Below are 18,017 nucleotides of genomic sequence, written 5' to 3'. Positions count from 1 at the left end.
TGGGAAGGTACCTGCAGGGGTGGGAATGTCCTTGCAGTGGGTGGGAAGGTGCCTGCAGCAGCAGTTGCAGCAGAGGATGCCAAACAGGTAACAACTAAAGGAAGAGAGACCTGCTCCTCTCAGTGCATTGCAGAGGACGGAGGCACACAGCTCACACCTTCACGTGCAGATTGGGAGAAATTAATGTTTGAAAAGATGTTAGACTGGAGGGGTTGGTGATGCTTCCTTGGAGCGTGTAGGCAGCCCTACTGCTAATGCTGCTTTTTAACTACCTGCACAAGCAGCTCCTGTCTCTCCAACTAAGACTTACACCTGTTTATAGGCTCTTAGAGCTGTCAAGCTCCCCACATTGAGTGCAGATGAAAAGAGGAGCATTTTGTGCCTCTATGCGTGTGCAAGCAGGGAAGGACCATTTCCACTTCTTTCCAACAAGGAGCAGAAAGCAGCAGCTGAAACAGGCTCCAGGTATGCAAAAGGGCACATCACACAGGAGAATTAATGCAGGAACCCCTTGCTCCAGATGCCAAAAATGTGTTTGTAATGCAGCAGGAGCAATTAATGGAAGAACAATGAATTGAGGCAGTAGAGTCCTCTCTGGCTGAGGGATTTGTTTAACTGCACATCACTGGAGGCTCGGAGGGTGTCCCAGGGATGCCTCTGCTTGCCTGACCCTAAATGCCCAACTCCCTCTTAATCTTTTCCTTAGATATTGACTAGTACCCATTATAGAGATAAGATATGGGATTAGACAGACCACTTTTATTCCCCAAGCACTAGAATAACTGGGCTGACTCCTGTTGGGATGCCTCAGGTTCCTGTGGCCAGACCACAGGCAGCCAATTCTTTCTTTTCTTCTAATTTTTCCTCTTTATTTTCCCTTAGAAGCCTTGTTTGTGCAAATAGCTGTGTGTGGCCTCGAAGAGGAAGCCCTGCTGATAAAAGGTGATTTCCTCTCGCTGAGCCCTCCCACCCCTGTGCTCAGCCTGCCCTTGTGCCCCTTATTTAGCTATAAATATCTGCTGAGTTTGGGAAGCTGCAGAATGAATTTTCCTTCAAGGCTTTGCACACATTGCAATGCATTTTGCCAAAACCAGTGTGGAAACTGTAGAAAGGAGATGTGAAAGTGGCTGAAGGTTAAACGGGGGGCAACAACTGAATTAAATTTGAGTGGAGAATTTCTGGTGTTCATTTCTTGGGCGGAAAAATATTTAGTTGTCTTCTGCATTTATTAGACCCCAGGCTAGTTCTGCAAATCCCAGCTGTGCCTTTCAGTCCCAGCCATGGAGAAGGACAAGCCACGTGTCTGTCTTGTCAAAGCCCAGCCCAAACATGGGGGTATCACAGCTCAACTTTTGTTCTGCTGAGCTGCTGCAGATCATTGGGTGTCATCCTGGAAACATAAAAGGAATGTTTGAAAGCACCATTTTGGGAAGTGCCAGCCCAAACACGGGGTGCTGGAGGACAGGAAGCCCAGGGGGCTCAGGCACTTACTGCCCTTGGGCAGTTGTACCTGTGTGCTGATTGAGTATGAGATGGCCAGAAAGAGTTTACAAACCACCTGCAGGCTCCAGTCTGTTCCCATGTCTGTGAAGAGCTCTGAATACAGAATCTCCTTCTTTTTCCTTTTGTACTTTAAGATTTTTTGATGGGGAATTAATGGTCAGAAATAAAGTTGTTCCACTAAGCAGGTAGTGCTTAAGAACTTAGGAACTTAGGAAATCAGTTTTGCATCTCCAAGAAGAGCTTCAGTTTTCCTTCTTGAGTAGCCAAGAGCATCCCAGGGTCCCACCCTCTCCACTGGGAACAGCCTCCACTTGCTAAATGGCCTTGGCTCCAGCGGGCTCCTGTCTCACGCTGACCTGAGCTGACCTGGCCGTGTGGCTGAGGCTGTGCAGTGCCCCAAACACCACTGCCACTGCTCACACAACTCCAGCAGCTCCAGGGGAAAGCCACGGTGTCAGCCTGTGGTTTTCAGCATGGAGCAAAGGGTGAAGGCTCCCCAAAGGCCAAGGAGCAGGACAGAAGAAGTCACTCTCCACGTTTATTTTTGTTTTTATTTTAGTAGTCGTGCTGCTTATAAGTGGAATCGTCTATGTGCTGCCATGGAAACAGCAGCTTTGGTCTCCAGCATGGTTTGCAGCCATCTACAAGGAACAATGGTTGGTCTGTTTGTGTAAAATCATCCAGAGTGGTGCCAGGTGACCGAGGAAAAGCCACACTCGGACAGGACGGGATGTGCTTGTCACACCGAATGATGGGACATACAAGTGCCCGCAGACAGGAGTGGGGATGTCCTGTCTGGAGATGTGCAAAATCAGTGGGAATCCAATGGGTTTGAGTGTTTGATTCCCAGGGCCTGCAGCACTTTGCCTGGGATGCTCACTGGATTTCACACTGTCAGCTTTTCGGTTCATGGGAACATGGGGCTCTCTGTGCAGGAGGATGTTGTCCTTCCTCTGCTAGGAACAGGTAGACCTGTGTGCAGTTCTGGGCTCCCTAGTACAAGAGAGACATGGAGCTCCTGGAGCGGGTCCAGCAGAGGCTGCAGAGATGATGAAGGGATGGAGCATCTCCCTGATGAGGAAAGGAGGGAGCTGGGGCTGTTCAGCCTCGAGAGGAGACACTGAGAGGGGACCTGAATAATGTCTGTCAGTGTCTGCAGGGAGGGGTCAGAGGATGGACCAGGCTCTGCTCGGGGGTGCCCAGCAATGGGACAAGAGGCAACGGGCAGGAACTGATGCCCAGGAAGTTCCACCTGAACATTAGGAAGAGCTTCTTTACTGTGCAGTGACCGAGCACTGCAACAGATTGTCCAGTGAGGGTGTGGAGTCTCCCTCACAGGGGATATTCCAGAACCATCTGGACACAGTCCTGTGCCATGTGCTCTGGGATGACCCTGCTGGAGCAGGGAGGTGGGACCAGATGAGCCTCTGTGGTCCCTTCTCTAACCTGACCCATTTTGTGACCTGCTGGCTGCCAGCAGAGGCCAACCTGTCCACCCTTTAGAGATCCTTCAGCACCATCTGGGCAGATTTGGGCTTCTTCATCCTTGGGATCTGCCTGGAAGGCCCACACAGGCAGTGTAGAGGCTCGGGACTTTGCCTGCTTAGTCCATGGAGAAGCTGATTTCTCCTTGTCGGCAGAAAAAGCAGCTCAAACAGCCTCCTAACACATGTGTGCATTGAACCTGCTGAGCTGAGCTCGTACACCTGTAGTCCTTCTCCCAACACTCCCCCAGCCAAGCACAGCCCTGTCTGAGCCCTGTCCAAGTCCTGTCTGGCAGGGCTGACAGTCATTCATTTGAGCAAACTGGTGAAACCCCTTAATTTCTGCTTGTGCCTCTATCTTGAGCTCATTTTCCTCTGAGATCCCCATGATTACACTTTATATGTGTGAACGTTCAGGAGAAAGGATTTTGAAGCTCCTGAGCTCAGATGCCAGAAGAGAAGACACTCATTTTCTGGGAGAGTTTGCAAGGGTTAACCTGATTGCAAACACCTCATTCAGCCAAGCAAAGAAGAGAAAAATTACTTGGCTTTAATTTACTTTGTGTTCAGAAATATTTCATAAAAGAGGGGAAAATAAATTCAGGGGGGCTTGTGGGCATCCTGAGAGCAGAAAAAGAGGTAAAATTAATCCTATCAATAATCCATGATGAATGATTCACTCAGCTTTCTTATTCAGAGTTGCATATATTTATCCTTATTCACGCGGAGATGCAGAACTCATGGAATTACATACAGGCTCATATGCATATAAATGAGGAAGCCCAGCAAGGGCACCATATCCCAGCAATTCATCCATGTGCTCTGTCGGGGTAAGGAAGGGAAGGGGCCTGTGTTGCCCTCCCTCCTGGCAAGGAACAGTGATAAGGAGAAGGGTTCCAAAGCCAGCCTGTCCTGTGTCTGATGTGCTCCTTGCTGCCAGCGGGAGAGGTGACACCGAGGTCCCCAGCCCTCAGCTGCCTCCACGCAGCTCCCCTGCACTGAGGCTTTCCTCCCTTTTGCCGGTTTTTACTGGAATCTTCTCTCTGGTTTCAGTGGTGTGGTCCCAGCCTCCTGGCAACAGCAGCAAATGTCTCCTGCAGTGTAAAAGGACAAACCCCCGCTGGCCCTTCTCAGCACGGGGACATGGCAGGAGGCAGGAGATGGGTTTCTACCTGCTAGGCAGGTCTTTTTCTTCTAAAATTTCTTTGCAGGAGAAAAGAACCAAGTGGAAAATTTTCATTAGAAATAGGACTTTTAAAAAACAGTTAAAAGAAAATTATGCTGTTCTGTCACATTTCTGTGGCCTACGGAGAGAGGATTGAAATGGCCTCTCCCAGGAGGAGTCTCATCCTTAAATTTCTGATGGATTGTTTAGTAGTTTCCAGCTCATGGACTGTAAATGTGTAATTTGCCTCCAGCTCTACCTCTCCAGCTGTGCTGATATGGTTACCCCTTTCTCTGGTTTCATCTTTGGTCCCAAGATAATAAATATCTCAAAGGTTCACTCTGAGAGAGTGTTTCAATGCCTGCAAAATAATTTTGTGACCCTCAGATGAAGCCTGAAATATGTCAGTATTACGAACAGTGGGAGTTACACTGTTAAAAATGAATGCAAATATTCTCCTTTAAGGCTAAAAGTCAGACCTGCCTTAAACTGGATTTTAGATAGTGTATCCAGGTAGTGTTATAAATAACATTTGTTGAATAGATCAAAGGGCTCTGCAAATAGTGATATTTCATACCATAGGTGTCAGAGTTTGATTATTTGGAGGCCTGTCTGTTTCAGTATTATCAGTGTGACCCTCTTTTTGATTGCTTCAGATTTGACCTGCTTCTCACCTTTGCTCAGCTGAGCACTTTTACCAGGAGTCTGGGAACCTGGATTCATGGCAATGCTGTGGCATCCAGGACGCTCCCTTGGCTGAATAATGAATAATGTGAAGAAAGGAGCTGGTGACAAGAGAGAGACATATCTCTATGTAAGGATGAGCATCAACTCGGCTGATGCTGGAAATCAGATGCAGACCAGAATTTTCCTCCTGCCTCACCTCTTCACAATGGTTTCCCTTGCAAAATGGACTGGGATCCAAACCACTGGGAAATCCCAGGTGTTCAGTGCTGCATCCAGCTTAGCTCTGGGTACCAATAGGTGCCGTGGCCCAGGCAGAGTGCCTGTTTCAGGGGCAATCTCCCAGTGAGAGCGGGTAAGCTTGCATTTAAAATGCAACAGAATGAAGGAAGTTCTTTCCTCACGGAGTGGGAGTGCTGCATGATCTAACGGCGGGTATAACCCTAAGAAACTTAATTTATTCAAGCTCTCTTCTTAATAAAATCCATCCCACGCAGCTGGGCAAAGAAGACCATGCCGTGTTCAAAGGGAACACACCGTGCACACCAAAACCTTCTCTGCTGAGTTGGTTTTATCTCCCTCTCAGTGCCTGAAAGTGCAGCCAGTGATCTAAAGCAGCAACGGAGTTACACCCGCAGAAGTGAAAGCAGCAAATTCCACTGCAGAGTGACTGTGATTCAGTCCTGATGAATCACTCAGCCACCTTTTTTCTCAACTAGATCTTAGGATTTATCATTGCTACAGATGGAAAAAAAGGAAGAGGGGGGGGAAAAAAGAGAAGAAAAACCCACTGCTTTATCTCCCTCTCTAATCCTTTCTAATTTTCCTTTCTAAAAATTTAATTACATTTTTTTAGGTGTCCCATTCAGGTTGAATAAACCTTTGATAATCCTGGAGTGGAATCTGCATTAAAGGGAGTGGGGATAGAATATGACCAAAAGTGATGACTGGGGTTTAGCATGACCTGTTCTCAGGTTCAGAACACCCAGCAGTGGAAGGGCCTGGAACTCTGCCTCCTTCACGCTCCAAAATCCCTTCCCTACTTCACGGTTTGCACCTGTTAAAGCAAAGAGAGTGCCTGAATCCTGAGGCCAGGACTGCAGAGGTGCAGTGCCAGGCAACCTCACTGTGCTCAGGCACTGCCCAGTCTTGGGGATCTTTATGCAAGAGGCTCCCTTTTGTTCCAGCTTCTCCCTTGGCTCTCGATCCACCCAGACCACGCTGCAGGCAGCAACAACACTCTGCTGGCTCTAGGTTTTGCCTGGATGGAGAGATGGCTCTGTTTACATCTTGTACTCGTGGTGTACAATATTTGCAATACAGACACCTCAAAGGGTCAGGAGGGGAGGAACTGGGTGGGACCTGGTGCTGGTGCAATGGGTGGGCACAGGCTGGGATTGCTGCCCTGTCCTCCCGCCGGACATGGCCAGAGCCCTGCCAGCACAGTGTGGTTTACCCCTGGGGCTGGGGAGGTGAGTGCCTAAGATGTCAAGACCCTCCTCCAACTGCAAGTTTGGATTCTGCCTCCTGGCATCCAGATTGCAGAATGTATTTCTCCAAGACTGCCATGAGCACAGCAAAGCTGGGGCAGGAGGTCACTGCAGTCCCAGCAGGAAGGGGATGCTCAGTTCTCTTTTCCGTCACTCTCAAACTTGATGGATGCAGGTGAGCAGCTTTAATCCTGACCCACAGTGTTGCTGGTCCTCAATCCAGTGAAGCATTTAAACACCTGACAGGAAAGCACATAAACCCATTTGACTTCAGTTCACCCGCTCATGCAAACTGCAGGATGTGCTTGGCTTAGGGCTCCACACTCTGGTGTTTCCTCTTTTGTGCCATCAGGCTCATTAGTAGCTGCTGCTGGAGATCCCAACTGAGAACACCTGGGAAGGTAAGTGAGTGGCTCCTCTGAGGACTCAAATTTTGTCAGAAAGAGCTACAACTGCTTGCTCCCTGAAGAGACATCAAGCCACCCATATATAAATTCAGCATTAAAGCTATAGGATATACTTATGAGTAGATACTACTAGTGTCTACTATTAGTAGATACCAATAATATCCAGAAAGCTCACAGTAATATAGAGGAGAAAATTAAGGCAAAACACAATTGTTTCAGGAATCCTTTAACAGCCAATTTTAAAATGACCCATCTCAGCTCCACCCAGACCAGCTTCATCCCCTTTGTCCTCTGTTGTGCAAGTCTGAGAAATTCCAAACTATGGCAAGGTGTTTCTTCATGGATTTGATATGTTTTACTTTTCTTAATGTTATTCTTTCTCTGTCTTTCAGTTACTATAGTGATGGACAAACATATGAGCAAACACGAGGCCTGGCAGCCTGGGAGGGTGTGTTTGTCTGCAATGGCTGAAAATACCACCAATTTTTGGATAAATCCGCTGAAAAATCTTTGCCCAAAGCCCTCAGATCTTCGAAAAATGGGTCCTATCAAACAAGTTGATAATAGGATGTGTTTAATATACTTTTCTTTTTTTGAAACTTGATAAACTTGATGTATTTTGTCAGCAACATATATTGCAGTTCTGTGGGTGCTCTCATTTCTCCTCCATCTACACACCATTGGAGATGCCCCTTTTCCAGGTGCAAGGACCTTGGTTGTGGTTAAAGGGGATGGAATGAATAGCTACAAACCAAATTACTTCTCTTGTGTGTACTCTGGATCACCCTGTTCCAGTGCAGTTCTGCTCTGACAAATCCCAGCCTGAAGATCTCGCAGTGACATCCCTCAGAGTGACCCCCAAAGCCCCAGAGGTGTTGTATGAGTGCAGAAATCTGCCTGAATCCATGCCATGGAACTCACTCAACAGACTCAGCCTCTTGGAGTCAAATCAGCCCACATTTGCAACCAGAAGCTACATCAGGACGGAGAGGCCAAGCTGAAGAGCTTTGCCCTGTGAGTTGGGTTTCAGTTTGTGAGTTACCCATCCCTGCAGTGGCTTTTGGGTACGGCATGGAGCCCAAACAGTGACAGAGAGGGAGGGAGGACCCAAGTCTCACACAGACCTGGAGGTACTGGTGATCGAGGGAATCCAGCAAGACGCTGGAGCTGGAGCTGAAGCTGACTCCGAGTGCTGGGGGTTGGAAAAATATCCCTGCATTTCCAAAAGCAGGGCTGGTCAGAAACCCTCCCTGCAGCTTTGAGTACCAAGCCTCATGTTTACGTGGGACGTTCACAAGCACTTTCCAAAGGAGAAATGGCACAAAGGCACTGTAGCTTGCAACCCCAGATCCCCAAAATGCAGCTCTAGAAGTGAAAGGTGAGCACACCCGGAGATGGAGCTGCTCAGGTCCCGCCTTTATGCTCAGTCTAATATTGCAATGGGTATTTACAAAATCTAGATAATGAGCTGGTTGTGGTGTCCTCCTCTGCCAAGACTGAGGTTTGTTAGGGGTCTCAGGGCCAGATTTCAGCTGCCAAAGCTCTAATAGTGTCAAAGGGGCTGGGCTGACACTGCAAGTGAAAAAGCACTTGCAGTATTTTGGAAATATTGCCAATGTTTTGGGGTTTTTTTTGAGAAATACATTGAAAGAACTTTGCCAAAAATCCCTCAGGTCTTTAAAAATTGATCCTATCAAACAAGTTGATAATAAGATGGGCTTGCTGCACTTCCCTTGTGCACACGAGCAAAACCACAGATCCCTGAAGTTGCTTTGAAAGCGGGAGAGCAAACCGTCAGTATCTGCCGGAGTGAAGGAAGATGTGCCCTACCCACAGCGCTCACGTGAAACCTGGGGGACACGGGCCGGGGGAGAAGCGAAGGGATTCGGCTGCCGGGGGGACGGACCCGACTTTCCCCAGGCAGGGCGGGCAGGGGGCCGGGCATCCCCCTCTCTCCGCGCGGGGCGGGTCGGGGGCGGGCGCTGCCCGCGGCCGCGGAGCACCGGGGCGGGAGCGCAGCTCCGCACCTGGGCACGGAACCGCCGCAGCCCCGCACCTGGGCAGGACTCACCTGAGCCCCGCACCCGGGCAGGATTCACCTCGGCTCCGCACCCGGGCAGGAACCATCACAGCCCCGCAGCCGGGCAGGACCCGGCGCAGCCCCGCGGGCGGAGAGCGCGGACCCCGCGTCCTGCCCCTCCGCCGCGATGAGGAGCCGCGCCGGGGGAACCGCGTCGGGCGCCGCGGGGCTCTGGCCCGGCCATGGTAAGGAGGAGGGGGAGGGCAAAGCGGGGGCTCCGCTGAGATCGGTGACAAACTCGACCGGGCTCCGCTCCGGTGCGGGTTCGCCGTCCGTGTGCGCCCATGGGCATCGCCCCGGGGCTGCGCGGGGGGCGCGGGTGCGGGTGTAGCGCCCGGCATCCCGCGGGTGCGGGTGTAGTGCCCGGCATCCCACGGGTGCGGGCGTGCGGCGGCGCCGGAGCCTGTGGGTGCCCTTGGAGGCAGCCGGAGGGAAGTGGTGCGGGTGTGATGTACAGACAGGTACAGGTGGAGCGTTTCTGTGCGGGTGTGAGAGAGCAGCATCTGCGACCGTCGGCTCCGGTGCCGCTGGGCTGCGCGACTCGGCGGAGTGCTGGAATGATCAGTACTGACCCGCAGGAAGGAGAGAAACGTGATTGCGGCTGGGAGGGAGCAACAGCCCGGTGGCATGGGGAAAGTCACCGGGCGGAGAGGCTCGTCGGGCTCTGCAGGAGGAGGAAACTTTGCTTAAGTGAGGATGAATGGCTGTCCCTGGAAGTGTTCAAAAAACAGTGTAGATGTGGCACTTGGGGACATGGTTAGTGGTGGCCTTGGCAGTGCTGGGGGAATGCTTGGACTTGATGATCTTAGAGGTCTTTTCCAACCTTAGCAATTCTATGATGAAGGAAGGTGTTTTCCAGGACTGGAGCTATGGGGATTCAGGCAGCTCTGTGCTCTGACACTTGTGTCCCAGAGTCCATAGTGCAAAGCCTTCCGGTCATATCTGAGCTCTCCAAGCTCTGTATCCGTTCCAAGCTTGCTGAGGTCAAGCATTTTGTTGCTGCTGAATCTTGCTCAGACTTACTCCAAAGCTGAGGGAAGTTTGCAGGAGTCCAGCTCATGTCTATGTGCTTTGATTCAGATGCTGGGAGTGGAGCAGGTTTGTGGATCCGATGGCAGGAGAGACAGAGATGTGTCTGTGAGTGAGAAACTAGTGTCACTTCCTCAAACCCCTGAGGCATCTTTCCTTGCTCCAAAACAAACTTCACATGGAAACTTGATGGGAGGGTGAGTAATTAAACCATTACACAGCTGCAGTTTCTGCTGCTTCAGGGAGGCAAGGAAGGAGTCAAGTCCTGATTTGCCAGGTTTAAGCTCCTAGACAGTGGTGGTAGTTGGCCGGGACTGTGCTTTGATGTGTGTGATGTCATTACGACTTCATTTCTTCTTAAAAGTAAAATACTTTTCTTTTAATGGGAGTATTTCCATGTGTTTCTTGAAGGAGAACCGTTTTCTCTGATCCCTGTTACTGCAGTTGACTGTTTTCACTCGGCAATGGCAAGGTGGAGTTTTTTAAGAGATTACTTGGATTTTGTCGTTGTAGCAGCACACAATGGATAGCCTGGCTGAGGTCAGTCTCTGGGGAGATATCTTGGGCTGTACAGCAGTCTGTGCAGTACCACTCTTAGGGGGAAGAGCAGTAGTGCAGGAGCCATAGGTTCCTCCACCCCTGCTCCCAGGCAACGGGGACCCCGTGACCCTGTGTCGTTCCCTCCAGGAAGGGGGACTGCTGCGATGGGCAAGGAGCAGCAACAGCATTCCTCTCCTCTGAAGAGATCTTCACTGCTGCTTTTTTCCTCTCCCAGCCTGACCTTGGCACTGTCGGCACTGTCCAATAATGCCGTTGAAAAACAAACATATGAGTCAACCTGTGTGCTTGCTTAAATACTAAGTACTTATACACCGAGGTATGTTTAACTTATTTCCTTAAACAGGCTCTGACTGGGGATAGACATAAATACTTTAGTTTCCCCGGGACTTTGTAAACACTGATTTAAAAGTGAGAGGAGCAAGTGCTCTGACTGTGCTTCTTGGCTCATTAAAGCCTTCTAGGAAGTCTCCAAATCGTACATGCAGCTCCTCTGCACCAACTGTGTTCCTGCGAGTACCATCAGTGGTTCTCCCCCACCTCCTCCTCCCAGTCCTCTGGAGCCAGCTGGCATGTCTTGAGTTTTCCCCGTTTGCTCCCCTTTTCCAGGTATTTCCTATCTCCAGGAATTCTGGAGACAGGCAGAACAAAGAACAAGTGCCTGCCAGCATAATTCTAAGCCCTTTGGGTGACAGCTGTCTAGACCTGGTGGAAGGGGTTGCCAGGTGAATGCAGGGGAGATACAGCTTGACATGGGACAGAGCAGGCAGAGGCTGTGTTATGAGCAGGGCTGAAGAGGAGGAACTGGGAATTCCTCACCTCTCCTATAAGGACACCTCAGGTCTGTCCTGCTTTCCACACTCCTCTGCTCCTGGAAACAGCAAGACACAGTGCCTAGAGGGATGTGGAGGGCAGGGTGAGGACCACAGTGTCCTTTGTGGGGACTGACTGTGCTTCCTGCTGTCTCCCACACTGTAGAAGCAGCAAACGAAGGGTGTGGAATGTGTGCCAAGAAGGTGCGAGGAGGCAACGTATTGCCTTGCACATCCAACTGTCACACTACACAATATGGAAATATTCCCTGTGGGTTTGTGTTTGAAACCACAGCTGTCATTTGAGGGAAAAGCAGGAAAGTGCCATCCTTCCAACACTGGCTGGTGTGCAGGAACAGAGAAGCAGAGCAGGGTTTAGGGTTGCCCTGTGCTTGGGTTGGTTCACAGAGGCACGAGTAGAAGTAATCTGAGTCATTTCACTGAGGAGCCATGCTGGTTTCAGCTGCCTGGGGATTTAGCACAAGGGCTCAAGTTGTGTCAGGGGAGGTTCAAGTTGGACATCAGGAGGAATTCCTGCACAGATAAGGTTGTCAAGCATTGGAAGGGGCTGCCCAGGGAGGTGGTGGAGTCACCATCCCTGGAGGTGTTCAAGGAACGACTGGACGTGGCACTCAGTGCTCTGGTCTGGTTGACAAGGTTGGACTTGATTATCTTGGAGGTCTCTCCCAACCTAAATGATTCTGTGATTCTTTGATTCTATGACTACAGTGCACGTTGGTGAGAACTCTGTGGCTGAACATCGGGGATGACGGTGTGCCACGTCGATAGAGCTCCTGTGTCAGGGCATGATGATCACTAAGCTCCTGAAGGTTAAAGAAAATCTTCCCTCATGGGAAAACTACTCATTAATTATCCACTTAGGGTTTCCCCAGCCCATTTGCTGAAAAAGACAGTAGCGAGTGTCAAGTTAGAGACCATCTTCTGTTCTGATGTTGCCATTCCTGTGCTTCATTCCTCACATAGCCTCTCAAAACCAATTTCCAAATCTAAAAAGACCCATACACCAAATTAAATGGTATTGATGTTTCTTTGTAGGCCTGGTTGCTTGCTCTAGGAAGCTGAGTTTGTTTTACACTGACTGGAAGGATGCCAAGGAGCAGGGGGACCTTTTCTACTTGCCCTGCGCTGACCCCTAAAATTTTCACCCTCAGCCAGTGATGGCAACTTCTACCTTCAGGCCTGAACTTGTGGTCTGCACTTGCCCTCAGCTGTTGTAACATCTCATTCCCGTGCTGATCTAGGAAAAAAAAAAGCGTTGCATCGTTTCTTGCCATGAATGAATGAGCTCTAGGGTGGGAAAGCAGGGCAGTTCCTTCAGGTCTCCAGAGGACTGAATGCCAGCACATTTTCTGCTCCTGCCTCCTGTGTGTAGGTAGGAATAAAGCCATAGGAAAGGTAAAATGCACATGTAGCTTAGGGCCAGCTGTGTGCGTGGGCACGTGTGGCCGCAGGTATTTGTCAGGGCAGGTGGCATTTAGTTGTGAAGAACCTTGTTGTGGTGCAGTTTATGGGCAAGAGGGGCACAGGGCTTCATGGCTTTTGCATTTAGCCTCCTTGCACTTCTGTTTCCTGGGATTCCCTGCTGCATTTTTTTGTGGGCTGCCTTTATTCTGGAGGAGCTGGTGGTTGTCAGCATGATCTAACCTATGCCTCAGCTGGGGCAGAGTGTGGGTTACCTCCCACTGGAGCCTTGATGACGAGGTCAGGAGATGGGAGAGGGATGAGCCAGATGCTTGTCCTCTCAGCTAACACGAAACCAAACCCAGTATTTTCGAAGCAGCTGACTTTAATCTCGTCTTGTTGTGTAATTCCATTTATTAGAACAAATAATCTAATTCGGGCCCCCCTCAACCCTGATGCGTTTGAGTGGCTGCAGACACAGGGGTTACAGGGAGAGACACAGCCAGCAGTGCACAGGGGAAAACAAATGACTCTGTAGGAAGGCAAATGGAACTTTGGCAATTTTATGTGATTAGGGAAACAATTAGAGAAAATAGCTGGAGGTGCATTTGCCCAGTGGATTCATGTGCTGGTGGAGGTGGGTGGTATGGTGGTAGTTGCTCTCCAGGGTGAGAGTCATCCCTGAGCACAGGGCACAGTGGTGTCATGGTGCAGCGAAAGCTCAGCTGAGTCCTGTCACTGGACTGGGATGGGGAGATAAGGGTGAAAAGCTGCTTTCTTCCCTCTCCCCATGCACAGGGGATGCTGAGGTGTCATTCCCATGTCCTGGTGCAGACAGGAGGGTTTGCTTATTCACAGATGGGTTTTACAGAGCCATGACTTGGTATTGTCTAATGCAGCAGGGGTTGAGTTTGGACCTGTTGCACAAAGTTGAGCAGGGAGATCATTTTCCTCTGGATTCTCCCCTTTGCTCCCAAGATGCCTGGATCTGTATTTCACAGAGCTGAGGCAGCATTTCAGAGCCCTGCCTTCAGTGTATCTCATCCCCACCTACTCCACCTTGCCCTCATCCTTTCCATCTGTAAAGGTTCTCACCCCCACAGTATTGTTTAAAGTCAGTGAGTTTGCATAGACTCAACGCCTCTGATAATCAGGCCTTCATGGTCCCTCTCACCCCCATTCCCACTGCACCCCACGCTGCCACTGCCTTCTTCCCGAACTTGGTTCCTGCCTTCTGATCCTGGCTGGGTGAGAGCCGAGTTCCACCACGCGCTGTAGAGCCGAAGCCGTGTTGGTGGCTCCGTTCAGCAGCAATGACTCAACTTATAGCACAGGCACGGGGCTGCTGCTGGGGACAGCACAGCAGCAGGGTCAGGGCTCTGTCCCAGCCCAGGGCCAGCATGGGGTGAGGGCAGGGCACCCACTCATCCGTCTGCTCAGAATCACGTTGCTGTGAGGGTTGTTATTTGCTTTGACTTCCACCCCCCCTCCCCGCCTTTGGTTTGAGATGGCACAGACAAGTTCTGCCCTTATTATAGTTCCCATGGAGACAGATTGGATGCCGTACATTAAAGGGGGGTGAGGCACAGTCATCTCTTGCCTGGGCCAGCAGCTCCCCCCATTCATCTGCACAGCATCTTTCCCAGTGGGAACCCAGGCGCAGGTCCCTTTGTCTTGTGAAACAAAACCCTAAACCATGTCTCTCTTCTCTTTGTCTGTGGAGCATCTACTCTGGCTGCTGTTGGGCTCTGGAGATACCTGTGCTGTGGATAGTCCTGCCTGAGGGACTTTCCACCTATGCTTGAAAGTCCTCCAAATGAGTAATATTTGTCATTTTCCCATTCACCATCTGAGCAGCCACTCTCAGAGCATCCAGGAAAACTCACAATACCATCTTCAAGCACAGAAGGGTTAATTTGGACTGATGAATCCATCTATTTTGTGGTGTGCCATGGCTGCTTTAACATGAAGAAGGTCACATGTGCCACCACTAAAGCCTTTCTCAGAGGTCTCCCTGACAGGACTTGAAGGATGTGGCTGAACATTTGAATCCAGGAAATGAACTCTTCCATGTGTGAATCCTTCCTCATTGGAGAAGGTGTTGAGGTGTCCTGGCTCTTGTGTGGCACCTCAGCTGAACAAGAGTGTCTATGGCTGGCACCTGGAAGTGAAGTGATTGGCAAGGTGAGATCCAGGCTGGTTTCATATGGACCAGAAAATTTTGAGGACAATGTTTGTGGTGATCTGTCTCTTTTATGGTGGCCACGACTGCTTTAACATCAGTGAAGTCAAAGCTGCCACCACTAAAGCTCTTCTCAGAGGTCTGTCTGAGAGACCTGGAAGGCTGCAGCTGATTTTAGATGAGCCAAAGCAGTGGAACATTCTTCCTTTTCATGGGCCCTCCATGGGCTTGTTACAAAAACATGTTTGTCCCTAACAGGAAAACCTGCCAAGCAAAATTTTTATCATTTAGCAGAGAAAGGAAAAAAGAAATAAAGCAGAAACCCAAAACACTGTCCCCAGAAAAATAAGGGAAGGTTGTAGCAATGAATATAAATTAGGAGTTGGAACATGTAGGTGTCTGATAAGGGAAGCTAAAGGAATCAGTGAAATAGTAATGAGCAGGAGGGTTAAGGATGAAGGGAAAGCATCTTCCAAGAACATTAGGGATCAACAGAATGTTATGTTCAAAGTAACTGCTTTGCTGGGTTCAAATGGTAAAGTCATAACAGCAAAAGACAGAGTTAAACTCAACTCCAGCATAAAGGTTATTCTCCAAATCTCCCTGGCGAGAAGTACCATCTGCCATTGCTATCACCAGGCTTCCAGGTGAGAAAAAGTACTGGCCATGTATTCAGGGGACAAAATTGTCATTATTAGAATACCTTGATCTTAACCTAGTGCATTTTTATTCAGTACACTTTACTGAGGGCAGCAATGTCATTTATTTCATCCTTTTAGAAAGGGTGCTGAGAGAAAAGGGGATTTATCTAAATCAGAGTCTGTGATAGGACCAGGTATAACCCCCTGTTCTGCAGAGCCCCAGCTGCTTGTCTGTGCTTTAACCGTGTCCATGGCACAGGTCATGTGCCCTGTGTTACTGTGGCATTGATTTATGCCAGTGAAAGGAGACTTATGTGGAAAAACAGATTCCACAGTTGAAAATCTAGCCCACCCCGAAGCTGACAGTAACATTATCACTTATTTAATCTGTGTATTTTTAAAGCCATAAAAGGGCTTCTCTGATTGTCTCGTCTGCTCTCCTAGCTACAGAAGAAAGACACAGAAAAAGAAAAACCATAGCTTCATGATCAATTCCAGAAATATCAGATGGGGAATAATAAAATAGAAATAAGCCAGTTGTTTTCTTTAATAATGAAAGAAGACAAAAAATACCCACAAATCCTGTTTAAATCCTCACTTGACTGTGCGGATTTGGAAGGTCTGGAAGGACAAAATAAAAGGAAATTATTCCAGGCAGTGGTTTGACCCCCTCAATGGGGGATGGTGGTTGCTGGAGACATGACCTTCATGCCACAGGAAGATATCTCAGGTCTGTCCTGCTTGAACTTAGGTAAATAACTGGTGTCCTGCTACTGCCAGTGAGAAGAAATAGAACTTTGGTGCTTCAGTTTCTTGCTTGAAATGTGGCAGGAAGAGCAAAGTAGCTCTCTGGGAGTGGTGGGAGCTGCTTGTCCTGCAAGGACTCTGATGTGCACAACCCTCATGCCTGGAGGGGCAGAAGAGGGATGAAGTCAGAGGCTGAACAGGGCAGGGACTGAATATTTGGGGATTGTAGTGCCCTTCTTAATTTTAGGAGATTTCTAGGAAAAGAAAAGTGGCTTGGGATTTTTTGAGAAGGGAAAATACAGTCAACACTCCGTGGGACTGTACAAGAGAGTGTTTAGGGCTGGATTTGCTTGTGATGTGCAGTGCTGTGGGTCTGGATGTCGCCCCTCTGCCCTCGTGCTGAGGAGAGTGGGTGAGAATTCAAAAGTAAAACGTGACCTGTGGCAAGCACATAAGAGCCAGTTGCTGCTGGTGGATGATGAAGTTCCCTTTCCCTCCTCCTCTTTGCCCTCATCCACTTTCCATTCTGGAGTTATCCATGTTCTTGGTCATGCAGCACATGGACCCGCTCTCAGAGACTCAGGGAATTCAGCATCTGCAGCTTCCAAAATCTTTCAACAGGAACCAGGCTAAATAATCCAGCCTATCTTGTACCATAGGGATGTGTCAGGGAAGTGCAGGGTAAGCATCTCGTTGTTGCTGTAAGTTTAGGAGCCTTGTTGGTCAGCGGAAAATCACAGGAGCTGATAAAAACTAATTGCAAAGATGCCTTTTATGAGTGCCCGATTTTCCACGTGCTCTGCTTGGCTGCGTTATTTTATCGATCGGATCCCTTCTATTACAGCTCACGGAAGAAAACAACCGGCCCTTCTGCACTTCTGTTTACATTTAATAAAATACAGCAAGCGAAACTTGCGCTGTGATGATTAAAACACAACCAGGAAAGCTGGGAATTGGAGGAAGAGGGGGATTTCCTCTCTTCTGCCCATTAAGTTCAGGATTTCCCTGATCCATTGAATAACCATTACCACTGGAGGAAGTAACTGCTGAAAGAGAGGAGAAAGCTGGGTTCTTTATGAGACACCACCCCGTGTCAGACCTGGGGGTGACAGTCTGTTGTGAAGTCAGGGCAATGTGAGCAAAAATATCTGTGAAGGTGGAAGCGCAAGGGAAATTCTTAGAGAAGAAAAGCGTGTGAGCCAGACAGCACAGAAGGGTGAGGGAAAGGCTTGGGGCAGATGAAGGGTTAGCAGGAGCCAAGCATTCCTGCTGTTTCCCAGTCTTTTCCACTACCACATCCCTCTTCTTTAGCAAACATCTGATCCTTCACTACTCTTTGGACCCCCAGACATTTATTATTACAGCTTTTGTTTATTTAAAAACAAACACACAGAAAATTAACAACGAGAGCCCAGATCAAGGATCCAAAAATGGGAACCCAGGAGAGACTGAAAACTCTAATCTTGGCACACGAACACATTTTTAGGTGATGAAGACTTAACAAAGCCCAGCTAAAAGCAACAAGAGCAGGAAAAGCACCCCAAAGATGTCTGCAAAGAGAAATGGCAAACACAGTGGCACTGATTACCATCCTTCACTGGAGCTCAAACCCCAGACCAAACAGTGCCAGGCTGGAATGCTGTGGCACAGCTGGCACTGCACAAGGCAGCTCATGGCAAGACATCCCAGTCATACATCCAGGCTTGATTATAAATACAGACAGTTTTCCTAAACAGATTTTAAGATCACATTGCCTCAGGGAGTCTGCTGAGCATTCTCTAACATGAGGCAGGGCTTTCCTCTGGAAAGTCAA

General features: G+C 49.2%; 1 protein-coding gene across 3 annotated transcripts in view; it reads left to right on the top strand.

Moving 5' to 3' along the window:
• Positions 1-8,786: 8,786 nt before the first annotated feature.
• The window catches only part of HTR4 (5-hydroxytryptamine receptor 4), a 91,153-nt gene continuing 81,922 nt past the window's right edge, over positions 8,787-18,017 (top strand). For all 3 annotated transcript variants that reach the window (XR_003534134.1, XM_027682861.1, XM_027682862.1), the window contains exon 1: positions 8,787-8,998. The gene's annotated coding sequence lies outside the window, so the exon portion shown is untranslated. The remainder of the gene's footprint in view (positions 8,999-18,017) is intronic.

Source organism: Neopelma chrysocephalum, unplaced genomic scaffold, assembly GCF_003984885.1.
Source record: "Neopelma chrysocephalum unplaced genomic scaffold, ASM398488v2 Primary Assembly neopelma1_63, whole genome shotgun sequence".
In the NCBI taxonomy this organism is placed as follows: domain Eukaryota; kingdom Metazoa; phylum Chordata; class Aves; order Passeriformes; family Pipridae; genus Neopelma; species Neopelma chrysocephalum.
Note: the sequence above shows the minus strand (reverse complement) of the source record. Positions and strands in the feature narration are given on the sequence as shown.